Source organism: Triturus cristatus, chromosome 1_1 (assembly GCF_964204655.1).
Source record: "Triturus cristatus chromosome 1_1, aTriCri1.1, whole genome shotgun sequence".
NCBI classification, from domain to species: Eukaryota; Metazoa; Chordata; class Amphibia; order Caudata; family Salamandridae; genus Triturus; species Triturus cristatus.
This window is the reverse complement of record NC_140579.1, coordinates 995310287-995330263: the sequence shown is the minus strand read 5'-3', so window position 1 is coordinate 995330263 and position 19977 is coordinate 995310287.

Sequence of the window (19977 nt, the reverse complement as noted above, 5' to 3'; positions counted from 1 at the left end):
TAGCGTGTGTAGTGAGGGTTTGTTAGATTTGCCGGATTTTGTGGGCCCCCAGATCTCCCATCAACAACCTACCCTCCAATGGGTGAAACTCGGGTAAAAACGTGAGATGCCGAATCAGGGGCGACAGAGCATGGCGGAGCTGTAGGTACCTATGCGATTTGCGGAGGTCGAAATCTTCCTGCAACTTCTGGAAGGACTTAAGCGTGGGCCCCTGCATTGTATCTCTGAGGGTGGATATCCCTATATCATCCCATCTACGAAACCCCACTAATGTCGAGACAGGCCGAAGGTGTGATACCTGCCAGAGGGGAGTAGCACTGGGCAGCATGCCCCACCAACCCATAGACCTGGCCACCCACCTCCATATCTGGATAACTGTCCTGCAGGCCGGGGGAAGCGCCTCCAAGGACGAGTTGCTGTACAGAAGGTGGAGCAAGGGGTATCCACCATGAAGAGCCTTTCCACGGCATAGGCCGGGTCTGCATGAGAGGCATACCACCATTCATTAATCACCAGGAGGTGCGAGGCCCAGTAATATGCCAGAATGTCGGCCGCCGCAATCCCACCGCAGTACATAGACTGGATACACGTTGCAAGTGCCACCCGGACCGCCCCCCCCACCCCTCCCCCCGAGGAACCTATTCAGAAGCGCATTTGTTTGGAGAAACCACAACGGGAGGAGAGGATATGGGTAATTCTGCAGCTGATAAAGCAAGCGTGGCAAAGACACCATTTTGAAAATGGCGGACCGGTCATATAGCGAAAGGGGCAGGTGGGACCACACCGTCTCGTCGTGCACAGCTGGGAGCAGCGTAGCGAGGTTGCGCAACCAAGCTTCGTTAGGACACCGTGTGATATATACCCCGAGGTACTTGAAACCCGCGTCCGCTGCGAGGCCCAAGTCTGACTCCTCTACTCGCCACATATGGGGAACAGGATAGATTTGGATGGGTTAGCGCATAGTCCGGAAGTATCCCCAAAGATCCGCAGGAGCTGGAGCACCCGCGGCCCGGAGGCCCAAGGATCTGATATGAAGAATAGAGCGTCATCAGCATATAGCGCAATCCTATCTGAGCACTCCGGCGACCAGTCCAGCCCTCGGAAGCCAGAGTCTAGGCGCACCCAGCACCCACGCGGCTAATGGCTCGATAGCTAAGGCGAATAAAAGCGGGGAAAGAGGGCACCCCTGTCTCGTTCCCCTGTAAATAGGGAAGGGAGCCAAGCAATATCCGGCCACGCGAACCGATGAGATTAGTATAGAACGACTCTTGCGCGATGGGAATGTGAGAGGCTAGATGGCGACTGCTTGAGCTGGAAGCACTGCAGCTCCCTGGTCATGGATCGTATTTGATAAGCTGGAGGAAACCTGGGCAGCATGATGGCATGACATCGTTACAAATATAATGCTGGAGCCCGAATGAGAAATAATTGGTGAAAAGCGAAAAAGGCGGGGGAAGGAAAAAAAAAGCAAAAGAAGAGTGAATGGAAACTCTGCCTTCCTACCTGCAGCTTTGCCCCAGTCCCAGCAAGTGCGGGGTTGCCTTCTGCCACGCAGAGCTCATCAAGGCACTGTTCTGCCTTTGGATCGCATTGACGCGTGGCGGCGAAAAGCAAGGAGGTTGTTTGGCGTGTCTGGGTCGGTGCCGGTTGTGCTCCCAGGAAATAATGGCACCAAATGTCCCGGTCAGAGGAGGAACGAAGGGGAAGACGCGCTCTGGTGCGGGTGCTCTCCAAAGTCCGAAACATCATCGGACCCTCAGGTGAGACCCGGCGGGGGAAAGAAGCAGTCCGTATGGAATTCCGTAACCCGGATGGAGAAGGCGAAGGACAGGAAAACCAAGGGCGAAGTTCCGCCTCACCCGCAAGCAAGTGAACCCTCTGTCCTGGAGCTGCTGAGAGCCGCACCAGAAGCTAAGCATGCCGCGACTCCGCAGTCACAACGACAAGAAGAAGATGGAACAGGAGAGCAAAGCCTAGGGGGCAGTGTTACAGGCAGTGGTGTGATAGGGGTGGATGATGCCATAACAACTGGTAGCGGGCATGAGACTTTACCCGAGACTGTATCTCTATTCATATTTGCACCCGAAATCAGCGAGGTTACGGCGAGCAGTCAATTGCCTCCCGCTGCCCCCTGCTTGCAACCGGGACCAAGGGACGACGATAGGTGTATGACGGAGGGGTCTGGGGTTCAATTGGAGGAAATAACTTTGGAAGCCATCACGCTAAACTCCCATCAGGGAAATGCCCTGACCACGAACTGAACCGCCTCCTCGAACCATAGTGAGCAAGATATGGATTGCTTCTATTCCCTTTCAGATGGAGTCTGGTCGCAATCAGGCTCAGGATCAGATTCACTAGGCGACTCAAGCGAGGAGATTTCGGACAGTGATAAAAGAGACCCAACAGCCACAATGCGTAAGGCAAAAAGAACAAGCCACCCCAATCTGCATAAAATAAGCCTAAAATGGGATCATTCAGGGGCAGAATTACTCATTAGCCTTACAACACCACCCCCCCAAAGCGACAGTACACTTCTCTCAATACCCCCAACCCTAGATACTGTTCTTCAATGTATAATCTCTCACCGTGAGGAGACGTGCCAAGATAGCAGACGAGGTCAGACAGCGATGCGGAAGATTCAAGGGGCTGTTAGGAAAGTCGCAAAGTCAAGCAGTATAATTAATGAGCGCGCTGACAACCCTGGAAACAAGAACGGAATTTCTGGAGAACGACCTGGCAGACACACGAGCAAATACTAATGCCCATGATGCTCAACTAACTGACATACAGCTAGAAGCTAGAAAACCATGAAAATTGGCAACGCCAAAACAACCTACGGGTATTGGGTGTACCAGAGGGAAAGGAAGGGTCGGATACCCGGTCATACATGGTTGATATGCTATCTAAAGCTTTTCCGGACTTAGATGGATGGAACTGGGCTCTGGAAGTGCAGAGGGCACACCGGGTTCCATTTAATCTCAAACAACCTGTGAGATCGAACACGAAACCCCGTGCTATTTTGGTTTACTTTGCCAAACTTTGACTGCGCCAGTCAATCTATGATAAAGCCAGGCCAACAACAAAGCGTAGTGGGGGATTATTCTTTCTTTGTTCAACCAGACTTCTGCCATTACACGGTAGAGAGACGATGGCGTTTACGCCAGATGATCAAGCCAGTGCAAGATTTGGGGGGACAAGCATTTTTGCTGTATCCTGCTCACCTAAAAGTAATCCAGGGTGACCATACTCGGTTCTTCACCTCCGAGGTGAAGGCTAAAGAATATCTGGAGAGCTGGGAGTTGAAATCTTAGATTGATAAATATAATAATGGGGCAACACACAAAATATTAAACTTCAAGGGGAAAGGTGATTAACTTGCTCGGCTCACACAAGGATCTGACTCCAGCCAGTATCTATTATGGGCTTCCTTTTTATTCCTCTGCTCCTAAAGATTAAAAGAAGTTTTTTTTCCGCCTAATGCTGCCATGTAATAAGACATATTGATCAGGGAGCAGCAACTATCGCAACAGACTGAAACCAGTCTGGATGCCTTTCAACAGGGGATGGGGTGATGTAGGGCATCAAGGGCACAGGGGGTGGGCTAGGGTGGGATGGAAGGGGGGAAGTAGGGGTAGGGCTCTTAAGGGTGCTGGGCACAGGGTGGAGGGAGAGCAAAAAAACAAAATTGGAAAGGGTGTGAACCAAAGTTTTGAGAGAGCAAATAAAAACAATCAAAGTTGAGAAACATGTAATCTTAAATGGGTAAAATCATCATTTGCTCAATCAACGTTGGAGGACTTAATGACAAATTAAAACATATCCTGGTTGCTGAAGCACTAAGAACGCTAAAAGCTGCCATCATATGCCAACAAGAAACGCACATGCCCTGGGGCAAGCGTGACATTCTAAGTATAAAAGGCTATACCCTTGTAGCATGCTCCACTAAAACATCGACCATTAGAGGGGTAACGATTCATGCAAGGAATAGCATTGGCCTAGCTAAACGTGTACTGGAAGATAAATGGGGGGAGATGGGCTATAGCATTACTGCCTTCGGGACTGCCAATCTGCACGATATACGGATCAAAGGAGGACGACCCATACATTTTTAACGATCTAGAAATTGAGCTAGCATTATGGCCGGGCACACTAATAATATGTAGAGACTTGAACATTCATTATGAATTAAGCAGTGTCAGAATTCAAAAATACCTTGGGAGAAAACCTCATGTTCATAAGGCTCTATCGGCTCTGAGGACTAGCCACGATTTGATAGATGTGTGTGGGGTAAAATATCCTACCGACCCTGGATATACTTATTTTTCTAGTCCCCATAAGAAATACGTTAGATTAGATTATTTTTTGGGGGGTTTCTTCCTCTCTGATTATGGCCGTAGAAATTACCGAAATTGCTATCCGACCACAATCCATTAGTTATGGATCCAGTATTTCAAACCAAGGACCGCTCACAGACTAAATGGACATTCGATAGAACGTTACTAACCAATGAGCAATATTTGAAATATATTAAACGGTGGGTGACAGAATATTATAAGATGAATCGCTATAGTTCATCACGATGCATAGTCTGGGACGGCTTTAAGGTGGGCCTTCGGGGGGAAACAATTAGCTTCGTCGGTAAGGCCAGAAAGAAAGAGGAAAAAATAAATGAATGCTTTGATCAAAGGCTTGGGAGAAATAGAAAAACAACACACTAGTGCTATCAGGCAAAAGCAGGAGACTATGGAGATATAATTGCGGCAGAAAATAATGCTAGCAAAAGCCGAAATAAACAGCTACAATAGTAAGAAAGGGGTGGCCGCTTTCCAGGCACACAAACGAGAGTTATGACTATGGGGAATCCGTGGGCAAGATGTTGGAACTACGGACCAAGCAGAGAGGTGTCAGGAATAATATAGCTGAAGTTAAGGGACAGGATGGTACACCCCTTACAGATATAAAATACATCATTAAGGTTTTTGAGAAGTTTTATCAAGATCTGTATCGACAAGATAGTCTTGATTCTCTCTTGTTTAATGAAACTGAAACAGTTCTAGGAAGTCAGCGCAGTGTTAGCGAAGAAATTAAGCAAGAGATGGAAAAAGAGATCACAATAGAAGAGATATTATCAGCCCTCCAGGCTATGGCTCTGGGAAAAGCGTCAGGTCCCGATAAAATTACTTTGGAATTTTATAAAGCAATCCAAGAGGAAATCGCTCCGTTACTCTTGGATCTGTTTCTTAGAGTACAATACAGCGGGGTTCCTCCTGAATCCTGGCAAAGAGCAGATATTGTGGTCTTTTTAAAAAAAAGGGAAGCCCCCTGACAACCCTGCATCCTACAGACCCATATCCCTCATGAATGTGGCTACTAAACTTTATTCAAAAGTTCTCGCGACTCGGCTAGGAGGGATCATAGCTCATCTAGTCTCACCATGGCAACACGGCTTTATACGGGGAAGAGGCACAACAGATCACATCAGACGTGCTATAGCCCTATTTGATATAACCGAGACAACTGGTGAGAAGATAGCTATGATCCTCCTAGATGCAGAGAAGGCATTTGATCTAGTCTCATGGCAATATCTGTGGTCTACTATGGTACAGAGAGGGTTCAGGCCTGGCTTTATAACAGCTATACAGGCAATGTATCATAGACCATATGAGAGGCTAAATATAATGGGTCAAGAATCAAGCCTTAGTGACATTGCAAGAGGGACAAGACAGGGCTGTCCTTGCTCTCCCATACTATTTGCTTTATATATTGATATATTTATACAACAAATTCTTCAAGACCAGGTAATTGCACCAGTCTGCTGCAATGGTTATGAAACCAAGATAATGGCCTATGCCGACGATCTTGCGGTAGTGACCACCGACCCAGAAAAGGCAATCATCCAAATTCAGAAGCTGGCCAGTGATTATGGCCGCAAATCCAGGTATTCACTAAACACAGGGAAAACGCTGATCTTATGCAATTCTAAAACTCCCTGTAATGATCCCCGGAGAAAAGATGAGGTAACCTATCTAGGGATCAAGATTAGCAGCAATGTAGATTCCATCTGGAAAATAAATATGTTGCCTATGATAAGATCGGCACGGATCTACGATCTCTAGATAGACTCCATCTCTCACTTATAGGAAGATGTAACATACTCAAAATGGTTTCCCAAGGTTCTATATATATTTAGGTCCATCCCCTTAGAAATTGAAAATGTATTTTGTAAAGAAGCTGGACGGTATTTTTATTAGCAAATTTGTTTGGAAATATTCAAAAATTCGATGATCCCTTAAATTTTTAACACTACCGCAAGATCGAGGTGGATGGTTCGCCCCTAATCTTAGATTTTATTATTTTGCAACTTTTTTACAACAGATGACTTTTGTGACCTCATCAGGGAACGGATATAGAATGGAAAGATAGCAGGACGCAAATAGGGGCCTCCCCTCCATATACGAGCTGACCATAGGCAAGGTAGCGCAGGGAATACTTCTCTGACAGGTAGAGGCCAGTTATTACAAAAAGACAAGGTTTAAGGTGGTAATAGCAATTTGGAAAATTTGGAGCAAAATGGTAGGGCTCATGCAAATACAGATATACAATAGATATACACCTTTGTGGCGATCTTCCCTATTTCCCATATCAATGTATGACAACTTGGGTAGGTAATGGGAGGCAAGGGGAATCTTGAAGATTGGGCATCTATTCTTAATTAATCAGAGGCTTTCATTCATTGAGCTGCAGCAAAGGTATGGCATAACAGTTGGAACGTATTTTAAATATAAACAGATCACCAGTTTTTTAAATCAAATCAACGAAAAAAAGATTTCCACAAATAGGATTCTTTTAATAGAGGCTATGTCTCAATCCCAGATAAAAATCAAAAGTATCTACAAAATATTGATAGACACACTCCCCGATGATCTGGAGTTAGTAGAAACCAAGTGGGCTACCAAATTAGGAGACCCTGATGTCTATCTGTGCCAATCACTAGCATTAGGTAATGGGACATTTCTTGCAGCTAACCTAAAAGCCCAACATTACTATACTATTTACGATCTCTATTTCACTCCCGCAAAACTTTACCGGTGGGGAAAAAGAGAGGATAACAAGTGTCCTCGATGTGATCAAGGACCAGCGGACATAATTCATATGTTTTACGGTTGTGAGAAATTGGGACCCCTCAAAAAGGGAATAGAGGAATTTTTATTAGCATAACTCCTACACTAATGCTGTTAGGATATGATGAAAAGGCACAGTATGATTATCGGAAGAACACATTTGTCTATCTCATTAGCAGTGACCGGGTTGCTTATCGCCACACAATGGAAGGATGTGGATCCACCTACGTATCATGCTTGACTGGGTCGTCTGCTGGCCATATATAATCTTAAACTCGTTATATAACTGTAAAGGCCGAGGGGCAGCAAGAGAAGCAGGAAAATCTGGGCTCCAATGAAGAAATGGATTACAAGGCATAGCGCAGGGAGGAATTGGCTGGCTTAGGTTGAAGAATATATGGGGTCAGGTAGCATCCTACTGCTTTCCCAGTCTCTCATATCTTCTATCTCTTTTCTTATGGACCCTTTTTAGATTTTTAGTTTTTCTCTTACTGTAGGGATTAACTGATTGTAAATTTTGTCCATACTGTGTGTATATATATATATATATATATATATATATATATATATATATATATATATATATATATATATATATATCTGACCCTATACTAGGACTTGCTGTAGCTCACAAGCCAGACATCACATACAGGAGAAGTCAGAAACAGTCCTGAGATCGTCACTACACAAGATTGGCTGGCTAACAGAAAGGGTTTTGTCAAATACCAGAGTTGTAGAGCGTGTAAGTTCGGCAAGAACATCACAAAGGTAGACTCCGTTTTCAGGCACGCGCCGCTTACCATCAGACATAGATTAACCTGCAGAACAGATTTTGCGGTGCACATGCTCGAATCTAACTGTGGGCTATGTTACATTGGGAGCACTAAACTTGCGTATACTTCAGCACCTGAGAGCAATAGTGAACAATGACCCAGCCTACCCTGTAGCCAGGCATTTCAAGGCGGTGCACAACAATAATCTAGAGCATCTCCAATATTCAGTCATTGACTGCGTTCCACCACTTAGATGGGGTGGTAATAGGGAGAGATTGTTGAGGCAACTTGAGAGTAGATATATCCTATAATTCAATACCAAGGCACCCGCAGGTCTGAATACCACGGAGGATCTGCACCATTTCCTGTAACATGAAAAGAATTACACAAACTCTGAGAACTTGCTTTTTATCTGTAACTTTGTATCTCTGTCGTCACTAGTGTATTTATTCATTACTGTCACCACATAGCCCTATTTTTGCACTTCTAGTGTCCACATGGAATTGAGCATCCTGTCAGTATAGCCATGCTCGACCACTGAGATTAGGCCCAGTATTTATACTGTTATTCTATTTTTTTTAAAGTGGGTTTACGAGCACTTGCAGTATTGACACCTATCACATGCTGCGAGAGGATGTTTAACACATGTACACATGCCATGCACACGTATGAACATGAATTAGTTAGCTATTTTTTCGGAATACGTTGTGCTATATACCCATGAATTCTATGCTATTTATGCTATGTACAACTTTGGTAGGCAATGTAGATTTTCTGCACATTTTTTTATTATATATCACAGTTTGCATTTATTTGTCAAAAAAATGCTCATGAGGAGGTACAATCACCAATGTAATACGCACTGTACATGTTCTGATCTGCACACGCACACCTTCCTCATTTTGTATATACACGCCTACCGGCACACTCCACCCTCTCTCACACCCTTAATTATTATTTTAGGTGGCAGATAGCTTTGCATTTACGCTGTTATGTAGCCTGTTTTGCAACATACATCATTCCATAATAGGACACGCACAGCTCACGAATAGCCATTGTTTTTTCATATAAATGTTTACAATCTGATTTACGTGATGCGCCGCCATCAAGGGAAACTCTAAGTTGCGTTTTTTTCATTTTAATCGTATACTCTCTAGGACGACAAAGCAGTTAGTATCCACCATAGCAGCCTGCATTACACACACTGCTACTCACGAGAGACATTGTGTCTGGAATAGCAGCAACACGCACAGACGTTTGGCTGTTAGCTGTAGATTTTGGATGTTCTCACAAAGGCGGCCGTGATGTATTTGCAGTATGATTCAGGCAATCACAGGCTCGGTTAGACAGATGGTATTTTATAGTCTGTTTACACTGGCTTTACTCACTGTAGTAACATTTGTGATGTAATACAGTTGGTTTACTGCGTTTTACCCAGTCACCACACGCTGCAAAACAGTACAGTCACTATGATGAACATAGTAAAAATACTGCCACCTACACTTGTATATATTGCACTCACTCACCACTACAGCGCTATGTGATAAACGCCGCATGTCTGGTGGCCGAAACGCGTCATTTGGACATTTGATGCTTGAATAAATCATCACTAACTTTCAACTTTGCCTGCGGAGTCTGTTTCCTGGTGTTGCGCCTTTTCTGTGGATGGTTGTACCTCTGGGATCCTTTTGTGATATATATATATATATATATATAAAAAGCATTTTCTATCGGATCCAAGTATAAGATCAATAACTGCAACAGCTCCAAGTGGAGAACAAGTTGAAAACCTGGAAGTCAACGACATGAATTTAATGTTGGAATTGAGAGGAATCAATACAAATAATCCTAATGAGGAAATTGGAAGTGATGTGGATACAGTGGAACACCTCAAAACCCATCTGTTTTAATCTGTGTATTGTTTTACTGTCCTCTTAGCTCGCGCCGGGACACTCCTAGGAGTAGCTGAGCGCGCTATAAAACACAGTAACATAACATATCGACATTTACCAGAATGTACGAACTAATTTCATACCGAATTCAAGATTTACCCCCATGACAACAAGAGATGTAACAGACATATACAATGATCTGGTAACCAATGACCTGAAAAAGTTAGGAGCACAAACAAGCCTAGTTAAGAATAAAGAAAGCATTCCAAAACAGAAAACGTATGATGCTCTGATTAAGAAATTGTCCAATGAAGATAACTGCATAGTGCGTAATGCAGACAAGGGGGGCAACATAGTCCTATGGGACAAGCAGAAATATCTGATAGAGGCTTATAGGCAATTAAACAACAAGAATTGCTATGTAAAAGTCAATGAGAATTGTATGACTATGAGTAATAATGAGTTTAATGTGGAACTCAAACAATGGTATGATCAGGGCCTCATAAACACGATTAATACATGTTTTTAAAGATTGAGCAGCCAGTAACACCAGTATACTATCTAATTCCGAAAGTACACAAGGATGTTAACAATCCACCAGGGCGGCCAATAATTTCAGCGATGGGTAGTGCTTTAGAGAATACATTTAAATTCGTAGACTCTTTTCTAGGTCCCCTAGTCAGAACACTCCCATCCTATATACAGGATACAGGGGATTTCCTACGGAAAATATATGATCTCCCTTGGGAAAGTGATTATTTGTTGGTGACAATTGATGTATCAACGTTATATACCAGCATTAGGCTTGACGACGGGGTACGAGCTGCAAAACATTTTCTAGGGACCAGGCCAATACAACTATGGGCGCATACACAGATGATCATAAGAATGATTGAGAAATGTCTGAAGAGCAACTTTTTGTTTAATGGGCAATTATACCATCAGGTATGTGGTACTGCAATGGGCACCTGCTTCGCCCCCCAGCTATGCTAATTTGCATATGGGCTGGTGGGAGGAATAGGTGATCCAGGTGCAGTACCAAAATGAATGGGAAAATCATATAATGCACTGGAGTCGCTTTATAGACAACCTGTTTTTAGTGTGGAAGGGCACTGAAGGAGAAGTAAAAAGCTTTATTAATAAGATACAGTCTAAACGATCTAAATCTTAGCTTTACGAGTGTAATCAGTATTTCCAGTGTGAGCTTCCTTGATCTAACTGTATAGTCCATGAAGGCAAAGTGCAAACAAAGCTTTTTAGAAAACCAACCTCCGGTAACACACTTCTGCACACTAAAAGCTTCCATCCGGTAATCCTTCAGCGCTGTATCCCTTACGGGGAAAGCCTTAGGGTGAGGCGTAATTGCAGTGAGGTTGAGGAGACAAAGAAAGAGCTCAACATTCTGAAACGAAGATTTAGGAGCAGAGGGTACCCAGATATTTGGATTGACACTGGAATGAGGAAAGCTACAAATAAAAAGAGGGAAGAATTGCTTTTTGATGCGAGTAAAAAACATGACAAAAAAAGTGAATCACAATGTAGATTCATTACAACATATAGCCAGCAACATGACGAAGTAAGAAGTATTTTAAACAAACACTGGCACTTAATCAAGAATGATTGAGTATTGGGCAAAAATGTGTCTCAGAGACCACAAATTACATTTCGAAAAGCCAGGTCCTTCAAACAGGCTTTAGTCAGTAATAATTTAAAGAAACCACAACCAAAGACCACATGGTTGAATAAAAAACAGGGGTTTGTAAAATGTTACGCTTGTGCGCATGGCATAAACACTGAGCAATACAGACTAGGCCTATCCAACAGAATGCGTAGGATTAAAGGGAAGTACACGTGCAAGACGAGTTTTGCTGTCTACATGCCGCAATGCCCCTGTGGCTTGCGGTACGTGGGCAGCACAATTCTGGAAGCACATAAAAGAATCCTGCAGCACCTGAGGGCTATCAAGAATTGGGATAGAACATACCCAGTAGCCAGTCATTTTGAAAATGTGCATGGGAAAGAGACCAAGGGCCTGACATTCTATGTAATAGATGCAGTTGAACAGAGTATGAGAGGTGGAAACCGAGAGAAAAAACTAAGACGGTTAGAGTCTTGCTACATAATAGAACTAGACTCAAAACAGCCAGGAGGATTAAATATGGAGGAAGACTTGCACACACATTTGTAGATTAATCATGAAAGGGATGAACCGCCATTAGGAAAACAGTGCAGCAATGAATTTTATGTATGTATAGAAATATATTTTTTTAGCAGACTTGGAAAGTAATGAAAGGTTGCTAGTCACGACATTCACCAGAAAATCAAGAAATTAATTCGCAACAATTCGAATATGCAAGCCCACTTGGGCGTAATTGTTTTAATCGTTTTTGCAATTTTTATGTTGGGAAATGCAAGTGTGAGTAATATGTAAGCTCACTGGAGCTAAATTGATGATTTATTAAGATAAGCGCGTAAATTGAAAAGCCCATTTTTGCAAAATGTGATAACATAGCACCAGTGCAAAACGCGCTTCATTTGATATGATTGCAGTTTTATTTGTAAAACAGTGGAAATAATTGGTTTGCATAATTATTCCTCACTAATTATGAAAAAACGATGTGTAATATGCGAGAGTTGCGTTATAAATTTGACTGGGTTTTTGGAATACAATGCCTGTGAAATTGAAAAACTACAAGACTGTTTTCACATCTATCACGTTTGTAGTTTACCATGTGATTTGGTTTCAAGCACGTAAAGCACTTTAAAATGGCTGCGCGTTAAAAATTTTGCTATCAGTGACCAAGGCTGCTTTGCAGTTGAAACGCGTTTGATAACTGCAGTTTAAAATCCATTTCAGAACCGCACACGGCGTTGTCTTTATTGGATTGATGTTTAGGACCTGTTCTCGAGAGGTCCCCCGCAACGACGCAGCTATCGGTAAGGAGTGGCAAAGAAATACTCGGGAGAAGAAAGAGGATATATATATATATTTTTTGTTTGACAGAACTGTGTACCAGCAAATGCGTGGTGTTGCGATGGGTGCCGGTTTCTCTCCCAGCTATGCTTGTTTACACGTAGGCTGGTGGGAGGAACAGGTACTTTTAGTTAACCACAAAGAAGCATGGGAGACCAACATAGTCAGTTGGCTCCGCTACATAGACGATGTTTATGTTGTATGGAATGGTACCATTGAGAGTGCCCACAATTTTGTGAAAGCTATCAACTGCAATACTGTCAACTTAGAATTCAATGCCAACATCAGCGCCACCACTATTGATTTCCTTGACGTCACTGTGTATATAGATAAAGGGGCTATGCACTCTAAACAGCACCGCAAATCTACTGCAGGCAACTCCACACTCCATGCGACTAGCTATCACCCTAAACATCTTATATCTAGCATACCTTATGGTGAGATGCTGCGCCTGAGGAGAATCTGTAGCACAGAATCTGATTTCAAGTTTCATCAGGATTCGTTTTGTAGCCAGGGGTTACAGCCTAGCCTCTATCCAGAAAGCTAGAACCAGGGCTAATGCTATCTCTAGGGCTAGACTTTTAGCTTCCAACACAGGAAATGATTCTGATAACACAGATACCATTACTGACAACGATGAAAAGGGTGCTGTTGACACACGATTAATCATCACATACAGTAGAGAGGAACGAGCTATCAAAGCCATTGTGAATCGTCACTGGTGTATTGTACAAACTGATCCAGTTCTGGGCCCCATTATTGCTAAAAAACCTACCATTACTTATCGAAAGGCATTTTCTGTGAGAGATGCCTTGGTTAAGAGTAGTCCAGAAGTTATGATCAAATCCAACTGGCTCTCTAACATGAAAGGTTTCTACAAGTGTAACTCTTGTAGAGCATGCAAATTTGGCATCAATACCACCGAAGTCATTGCCAAATTTTGCAACAAGCCCATTACTTTACAACATAAGTACACCTGCAGAACTGACTTCGCTGTCTACATCCTCCGGTGTAGCTGCAATCTTATGTACGTTGGAAGTACTAAACTCCAAGTTTATGTTAGGATTCTCCAACATCTAAGAGCGATTGTTAACAGTGATCCTAACTATCCAGTGGCGAGACACTTCAAAGAGATACATAAAAACAATCTCGATCACCTACAGTACTTTGTTATAGACCATGTTCCTAACCTTAGACGTGGTGGTAATCGAGAGAAGAAATTGCGACAGCTAGAAAGTCGCTATATCCTTGAACTGGATACCAAGGTTCCTTTTGGTTTAAATAGCAGTGAAGATCTGTATAATTATCTTTAATTTGACATGCTGGATATGAGCTTGCTCTCTCTTGTCTTATTTCTATTATAATACATATTCTGCTGCTGGTATCTTTTTCTACCTCAATACGTCTGACCTTTACTCGTTTCCATCGTTTGAGAGGTTCTGTTCTGTGTACTAGTTATTTGCCTCATTCTTTAATCTTATGTATCCTATACTTCTCCAAATGTTTGTTTGTATGTCTTTTGTTTTACCCTCAATTCTTTCTTAACACTAGAGGCCTGATCCTCCATTTTGGAGTTATGTTTTTTCCGCATTATGTGGACAGTACTGAGATCTACTTTGGTAGTTCTTCATGTTATCTGAAGAAATCCGGATGGGTTTCATATAGTTGTTTATATCTCTGTGAATCCTACCATATGGTTGTCATATTCATTGATATGAGATGTATTACATTTCATTTTTACACTTCGCATCACATTTACTTATTTATTTGTCACTATAAAATATGTTGCACTATTCTTTCACTTATTTCATGCACTACTTTGTACGGTAAGGCATAAGGCGCTGTGACTTAAAATAATTTTTTAGTATTTCTATAACCCTATTTTGACTCTCTTTGCTTGTTTTTTTCTTTTATAGCCCTTTTGTCTTTTGTTCATATTAATCCATGCTACAACGGTTTAGACTCATTATATCACACAGTTTGTGTGTATATGTAGTATCATTTTTTAGACTTTATCTATCAATGCTATACTTAGCAATCCATCCAATTGTACCAGGAGGTGGCTTCAATACTCTGTTTATTACTCTGTTTCGTCATTTGCCCTACCTTAGATGACCACGTATTATGCGGACATTGGGGTTTAGCCATATGGTACTGGTGTTATTATTATTTTTTATTTTTTGCTAACAGAGTTCACAGCATTATGGTATGATTGATAGCTTTTTTCATTATTGTTTTTTTCATTGTCTTTCAACATCTTTATTTAATGAGTCTGTCTTCCTATATTTTTAGGAACCTAACTCTACTATTTCTTAGGGCATTGAAGCTATGCATCGCTGTTTTACTACTATTTGCAACTTGAGTCAGCTGTTATTTAGCAAGTCACTGCCTTCTATTTTGTCTTAATTTCAAAGGAAAGCATTATTGTGTATTTACACGGCCATATATGTTTGTTTTACCGTTAAAATACTAGTATGTTTTCACTTTCTATTGGATTTCGCAACATGTTCTCACTTACCTGCCTATTTATGCTGCTACTTGCACGTAGCGCGTTCATGTGATCAAGGTCGCAGGTCAGCGACCGAAACCCGTCATGTGGGCCGTCTCCGGCTTGTAAAATAAATTTGGATTTCAACTGCTGCTGTGGTCTGTGCCCGTGTGTTACGGGACTTTCTGCTGATATATATAATGTTGAAAAAATCTGATTCTTTGTAAATATATATTAGTTAAAACTGTATTTAGATTTGCTCATGAACACATTTTTTGTACTCTGTATACTCTTTCCAAATAAAAAAAAGAGATTAGTATATAACAATTTCACATAGGCCCGAAAACGAGGTCCCAGGTTGACAGCCTCTAAGAGATTAAAAAGGTAGGTCCAGCTCAGCGAATCAAACGCCTTGTCAATGTATGCCAACAAGACCACCGTGGAGCGACCCAGACGATGAGCCTCCGCCACGGCGTTGTGGGTACATCTAATGGGGTGTCTGGTGGAGCGTTGTGGCATGAAACCAGACTGATCTGGATGCACCAGATTCTGGATACATGTGCGGAGGCGGTCGGCCAGGACCTTCCCTAGCACTTTAGGCTCAAAATTCAACAAGGAAATGGGGCGATACGAACCCGTATCTTCAGGGGGGCGGCCCGGCTTGAGGAAGACTACGATTTCGGCATGTCTCCAATCTGTAGGCAAAATGCGCTGCTCTGAGGCCTTGTCACACAGAGGTAGGCGTACACACGAACCTTACAGCCGGATACAGCGGGAATGATGGTGATGCTATTTAATCCCTTCCCCTACGGAGAGATATCCATGAGTATATACACATATGACACTGCATGGATAATGTCACCACAGGGAAAAGGGAAAAAAGAGACAAAAGAAACAATAAGAGTGCAGCTGCTAGGCTCAGGAAAGGGATGTCATCGGATGATGTGGACCTCACACTCCTATCTGCCACCCTGTGTGCCCTGAAAGTGAAACATAATACACTCATCAATTCATCCTTCCCAATTGACAAAGCACCATCCACAGCCCCTATGTGTAAGTACTCACTTAATAGTCAGCTGTACTGCTCCCAATATAAAAGAGGCAAAAAAAAGGGAAAAATAAAGGAAAAACCAAAATATGAACAGTGTCAATCCACATAAACTCGAGGTACTTATCTGACTGGAGATAACCCTCTAGTTCTAGGGAGCACGCCGTCTGTCTGGCCTCTGCTTTTCCAGATAAATAGAGCGTAGTTCTTTGTGAGGATTCCCCTAGCAGTCTGGCTCTCCTGAGCGTGTAGCGCGGGTTCCAAACGACAAAGAAACGAAGCTTTGCGTCACGCTCCAGTCCTTTCGCTCTGGGAGGCTTGAGGAGCGCGGAGGTAATAAGCCGGCGCTTCCGGGTTTCATCCGTGCGGGAAGCCGAGATTCAAATGAACATAAAGTCAGAACGCGTCTTCTGCGCGTATGAGCGAAGGCTGCCTTCGAGAGCCAATGAGCAGCTCCGCTAGTGCTTGCGGGTTAGTGCGTCTAGGGTCCCACTCAGACGCGGGAGAGGAGCTCGGGACGCTCACCCCCTAAGGCGTTCCTTGCACAGAACTCTACAAGCGAGCGCCGCAGCTCCGGGCTGTCTGGAAGCAGGCAGACGCCTCGGGCGTCTACAACACCGCTTCACTGCCTTAGCGGTTTTCACGGAGCAAAGTCAAAAGTTAACGAGGCAGGAGGGCTCATATCCTCCTACAGATGCTGCCAGTAATCCAATAATCCCAGGGACAACAGTTTGTCCGTAGCTGTAGTATACAGGCAGCCGCTTCTGTCGGGTGAAGTACTCGAGTGACAAGCCCCAGGCACAGCGTGGGCGGGGCTTATGTACTCAAGTCAGGTGTCTTGATTCTTCCTCCAAGGATCATGGGAGATGTAGTCTTATGCCTATCCATTCATTCATGCAGCATATGCATGCCCTGTGTGCCTATCTCCGCCTAGCCATGACAGGCCTTGTGTAAGACCTTGAGTAGATGAGGTCTAAGAATCCCCATATGGGGGCGCATTAAATTGCACGGGAACTCGTTTGGGCCTGGTGCACGTCCCGGGTGGGTATTGGATAGCGCCGTCCGCAGCTCGTCCAGTGAAATGGGCTTCTCTAGAGCGTTGCGTTGCTCGTCCGAGAGGCGACGAGGAGGGATATCTGAGAAGAAGTCATCTATAAGGGGTTCGGCTAGTACCTTGCATTCGTCATAGAGTGCCGCATAGAAATTGGCAAAGGCCTGAACCACCGCCTGGGGGGAGGTGCACATGTCGCCATCCGGGGACCTCAATAGGGGAATCTGCGTCGGGGACACTCTGGCCTGGCATAGCCTATGGAGCATCTGGCTGGATTTATCACCCCATTGATAAATCCTATATTGGGTCGCCAACCAGGCCTCTTTGGCGCTATCAGTATGCATCTGATATGGCTGCTGCTGAACATGCAGCATATTGCGACGGGCGCTGGAGTCGGAGCCCTCCACCATTAGGGAATGCAGATTGACCTGCCTGTCTCCCAGTTCCTGTATCTGTGCTAGGCGACGCCGTTTTTCCCCCGTGTGATAACTTATGTCTGCCCCTCTATTCGTGGGCTTAAAACCCTCCCAGAGGATGTCTGTGGACGGGGAAGTTCCGACATTAAAGCTAAGATAATTGGCGATTGCCCGATGTAACATTTCTTGATACTCGGCGCCTCGGAGCAGCCAGGGGGACATGCGCCACCTATAGGGGGCTCGACAGGACTGCAGGCGCAGCTTGAGTTGGGCCGGCGAACAATCGGAGAGACCCCGGGGCATGATGGAGGCATGTGTCACCCTGTGTATATAGCTGTGTGGGAGGAACAGATAGTCCAGGCGTGAAAGAGTGGGGTGGACTGACGATGCATATGTGAACCTGGCTTCGGATGGGTGAAAGACCCGCCACGAGTCCGCCCAACTCAATGTCTGAGCCAATATATTCAGTTTGGATCTAGAAGGGGGAACATCTGGTGGTCTAGCTCGCCACCTATCCAAGGGATCCATGATGTCATTCCAATCCCCACCCAGAATCGTCAGGCCTCCCGGGAGATCTCCCCATAGCTGTGTCAGTTTGTTGATAAATGTCTGGCCCAGTGGTGGAGGGGCGTAGACACTTCCTATTGTGATCTGTTCACCGGCTATGATGCCAGAAATAACCGTAAAATGGCCACCTGGATCCAACCAGTGTTGTGTAATCTGGAGCGGCACTCTGTGGTGAATAAGCACTGCTGTGTCACGCAACCCCCTTGTAAAGCCAGAGTGGTACACCGTGGCGAACCCATATCGGGAGAGTAGAGGGGCTTTAGTGCCCAGAAGATGCGTCTCCTGTAGTGGTAGGATGTCGACCGAATAACGCTTCGCCAGATGAGGCACTGCCACCCCGTTTGACCTTCAGTAAACCCCGCACATTCCAGGTAAGAATGTTGAGTTCCCCCAACGAAGAATCATCCGCTGTGTGGGGCATTCCTAAACTTCAAAGTGTATTGTGAGAAATGATGTGAGAATGACGGAGCATAGAAGTGTGTGCATGGTGCGTAAAACATAGAACTAACAACAAACGCCTCCCCGACCCCACCCTCCCCCTACCCCCATACTTACAGTAACATGGAGTATCTGTCACGGTGGAATCCCGTCCCAGGCCCTAAACATGATGACTCAAGCGGTTCCTCCAATGGATCCCCCCCTCCCAACATCATCCAACATAACCCAAAACGTTCAGAGTATGCTATGTCCGATACCTTCCAGGACTGATAGAAGAGACCCCAGCACCCAGGATCTGGAGCAACCCAGCATGGGACTACCGCTAGCAACTTTGCCCATCCAGTGAAGAGGAGCAGGATAGAATAAGTCTTAGAGGCCCAAATCTACCTCAGTCCTCTGTGCCCGTCTGACTCTGGGCACGCCAATTGGAGCGGGATCTGTTGCGCCTCGTAGCCGTGTCTCCGGTGTGAGCCCTGGGAAGAGTCCGAGTCTATATGGGGTGGCGAGTGAGGCTTGAGATTGCGTCCCTCATCTGTCCACACGAAAACCTCCTCTGGGGTATCAAAGAAGAATGTATTGGCATTGTAGATCACCTTTATGCGGGCGGGGAACAGCAGCGCATAGGATACGTTCAATTCTCGTAGTCGTCACTTGGCCGCCACGAAGGACTGGCGCTGCTGCTGGACCAACCTGGTATAGTCAGGGAAGACCATGATGGGATGGGAATCAAAGGTCATTTTGTCTTTATGGAGCCAGGCATAGCAGAAGATGGCATCCCGATCAGCATAGTTGAGTAGCCGGGCGATCACGGGCCTCGGACGCTCCTCGGGCGGTGGCTTCTTGGCCAGAGCGCAGTGGGCACTCCATCACAAAGCAGGAAGACCTGTCCTCCGGGGGCAGCAGCGCCTTAAGCCAGCCCGAAAGGAAGTTATCCATTGACGTCCCCTCACAGCCCTCCGGGAAACCTACCAGGCGGATATTGTTGCGGCGGGCCCGCCCTTCCACATCCTCGACCCGCGCCGCCAGCTCCTGGGAGACCTTGGCCAGTTTGTCTACCTTCTTCTGGAGGGTGGATACAGTGTCCTCCACAGTGGAGACCCTAGTCTCTGCTTCAGTGATTCTGCCTTTCGGAGATCCTGGCAGAGAAACAACACCTCATAGCCCACGGCCCCAATCTGGGCCTCGAGAGCAGTCCGCAACTGATTAATC